General features: G+C 31.8%; 1 long non-coding RNA gene across 1 annotated transcript; it reads left to right on the forward strand.

The window, feature by feature from the left end:
• LOC126889853 (uncharacterized) lies at positions 1 to 3770 on the forward strand. The gene is made up of 2 exons (XR_007700191.1): positions 1 to 272; positions 3489 to 3770. It is a non-coding gene; the product is annotated as an uncharacterized LOC126889853 (long non-coding RNA).

Raw genomic sequence — 3770 nt, forward strand, 5'->3', positions numbered from 1 at the left:
TAGTCCATTCCGAAGTTGTAGTTTGTTTTGACATTTCCGTTTTATTTAACCTAACCTATGTTTTGTGTTTTATTGTGTTGTATACAAGGAGTTGTATATTGAAATTGAATTGATTCTTGTTTCATTGAATATAGAGGAGTTGTTCTGTTGCAAGTTGTTCTAGTTTTGTTGTTTTAAAATCTGCGAAAAACTATTTATAGATAATGGTGAACTTAAACAAGAAATGGACATGCAGTTTGCTGATTACTTAATTGTGTACTCACAACACATAGGTACAGGCATTATGCAAATACATACCATTTAGAGGATACTTCATTCAAATTGGAGGACTCTGCGATATTGGGCTTCCTTAATAGTTTACCAGACGTAGACACTGTCTTTTTCTTGGTAGAAAATGACACCTGTTTCACCCTTTCTGAATTTTCTCAAGTCTCATATTTGGATCAACGTGAAATTTGTTGGCTTTCACAGCTTTAATTTGATTAACGGCTGTCATTAAAATATCTTCACTGTTGCATTTTTGACCTAATGCAATTACTTACAGTGCTGAGCAGATAGTATCTCATGTAATTTCTATCTATCCCTCGGTTTTTGATGTGTGCGTAGGTGCTGAAGACTCCAGTTCTTCCCAAATATCACTGCTTGGAACTTAATTATTTAGTGTGACTCATGTAATACAAAGGTAGTGAATGTGCTGGCAAATATTTGATTGAATTTAATTTAATAAAATAATCAAGGCAAGTACATGAGTAGGAATGGTAGCATATTTTACATAGTATGTAGCTGACAAGATAACATACATTAAACAGTTTCTCTGTAACAGTACATATTTTTGAGTTTGTTTTATTTTTAATTATCCATTTTTTAAATTCATCATTTCCTTCCACACTTTCAATATCAAATTTATAATTTGTGGCTACAATTAATGGCAGTCAATCAATCAGTCCTTTTTCCTGAAAGCCACAAAAATGTTGACAAAATTAAATCAAAACATATTTACAACCCTTTTGTTATCTGAATTAGTCTTTCCACTTGTTTATCTCGAGTGTAGTGTGTCAAATTATGCATGCTTTTATCTAGTTGTTTCACCTTTTTATAATACTGTGCATACTCTCCAAGTACATATTTGTATTTGTTAGTAATTCCTTTCTATAACAGTAGAACCCCGACTTAGTATTCAAACTATAATTTTTACTCAGGTACTCATAAAATTTAACAGTACCAGAATCATTCTCCAGTTGGAAAATTCAACAAATCTTTTTAAAAGTTGTTAACTTCTAAAGTACTTTGTATAAATTTCAAGCACTTGTATACATACTTCCATTCTTTTTTCAACTACAGAAATTTTTGTTAGATTAGTTTTCCAGGCACAATCAATGTACCAGGAACAAAATAATCGATTAGACACAGCTGTCACATTATCACTGCTGTCCATCCGTTATAAAAAGTTTCCATTATATCTCTCATAAACATATCTGTAGTGATATTATTAGGTAGAAATTGTAGTATTCATTCTATTTGAAATCATGTATGTCACAGCAACGCCTTCACCAATATTAGTTCCATAGGTACCATCAATACAAACAATTTTTTTTGCAAATGTCATGACAGCATAACGTTGTACATATATCATTCATAATGATAATGCAGAAATCTGTGCAATCTAAATTATGCTGACTATCCTCAGAGCCTTGAGGTCTGTAGTATAATACACTGGCTACACACTACGTTTTGCCTGAGACCATGTCTGCAGAGACTCATTTGCGCAGGTAAGAGCAGCAAGACGGTATCACATGTAAGCCTCCAAGCGCCGCCTGTACTCTCGTCAACATGCTGAAGATTTTACCCGTGCAGTTTTACTTGAAGTGTGGTCAGAAGTTCAGTCCGGCAAAAGTTTTCAAGGTGGACAGTCGAAATGAGTGATATTAGAAGCATTGCAAACCTATTCTTAATTGAAGAGTTGTACAAATTTTTGAGCTGGCATGCATTATGGAAGGTGAAAAGTAGAGAATGAAGCATACACTTTAATGATTGAAAAATTAAAAGAGGCAATATTTTATTTTTATATTTTTAGTTCATTCTAAAATAGAGAATTCTTTTAAATCATATAAATTTCTTTTACCATTTTAGTATTTAATTTTGCAATATTGGGGTACTACTGCCAAAAAAAATTTATATACTTATAATAATAGAATATAATAATTAATCAACTTATGTATTTCTGCTAAGTTCTGACACTGTTTTCTTGTGGCATATTTAATGTAGTATTATGTTCATATGGGATTGAGCCACTGTTGTAGGTGTAAAGAAAATTGCATTTCTTAATTTACTACTGATTGGTGTTTCAATTTCCACTCCGGAAGTCTTTCTACTCTCTACAAAAATTTAAGCAGAATTTTGGGCATGGATGCCAAATTTTTGTCGAAATAAAAGATGCTAATCGAATTTCTAACTGTCTAAGAAATTTCCTGCTATTTCTATTGTTGACACTTGACACACATATTTGTTGCATATTTGCGTTTGTGGAATAATCATATCTACCTGAAAAGGTATTTTGTAAGTTTCTATCAATTAAAAACCATGATTAATTTAAAAAAATTTCTTTATTAAACTATATCTACGTTCACAATATTTAGAACTTGAATTAAATTCTATAATTAAACTATATTATGAATTACACCATGGCTATTTTGTCATGGTACACTACCTTCATTATTGAAATACCATAAAAAAAGTTTATCCTTAGTTTGCTTGGCGTCCCTGGAAATACTTATATAATGTTATCTCTGCATATCAATGAGATTAGAATCTTCTGTTCTTAAACCATTCCTATTGTCAACGTCTAAGCTTCCAATGGGAGTATAGGTTGAAGCATATTTAATTCTCAAAAAGTTATGGAGTACACAATATGTCATGACAATGATATATACAGTTTTTAGATTTAAATTAATAGTGGTATGGAAAATTCAAAATCTGTTAGCTAAAATACCAAAGGCATTTTCTACAACTCGCCTTGTCCTTGACAGGCGGTAATTGAATATTTTGCGTTCATTTGTTAATTCTCTTTGATTAAACGGTTTTAAGAAATGTGGAGCTAAGGCAAAAGCTTCAACACCAATAAACACGTCACTAAGCATTTTATCTGAACCACTGAGGCGATCAAAGACTGGAATTTGTAATGTATTTTCTTTTAATTTGTTGTAAAATATTGTTTGCTCTATAACACCTCCATCACAAATTCTCCCATTCATGCCAAATTCGTATATTATGAACTCATAATTAGCATTTACAACTGCCATCAAAACCATACTATGAAATCCTTTATAGTTATAAAAATAGGAACCTTGCCCATTTGGTAGAATACTCTGCACATATTTGCCGTCAACGGCACCGAAGCAATGGGGAAAGTTCAATCTTGCTTCAAATTCCTTTGCTATATGTTTCCATTATTCTTGTGGCTTTGGAATCTAACAAAAATATTTTTTTAGGATTTCTCTGACACAGTTTCCAGTACAGAACTGCCACAGGAATCTCCAGTGGAGTTGCAACCGCTCTCACGGACGTCCACAAATCAAGTTACAAAACTGTTACATGACTCTATTGGAGTTGCAACCGCAATTGGATAAAAGTGAAATTCGAATAATGCCAGAAAGACTATAACTGTCCAAAGTGATAGTGTGAAATTAAAATCAAATGATTACGTATAAATCATATTTATAATAATTATAAATAGTAGCTGTATTTTTTAAATAAACAGATTTGATAAGTTA

Source organism: Diabrotica virgifera, chromosome 8, assembly GCF_917563875.1.
Source record: "Diabrotica virgifera virgifera chromosome 8, PGI_DIABVI_V3a".
NCBI lineage: Eukaryota > Metazoa > Arthropoda > Insecta > Coleoptera > Chrysomelidae > Diabrotica > Diabrotica virgifera.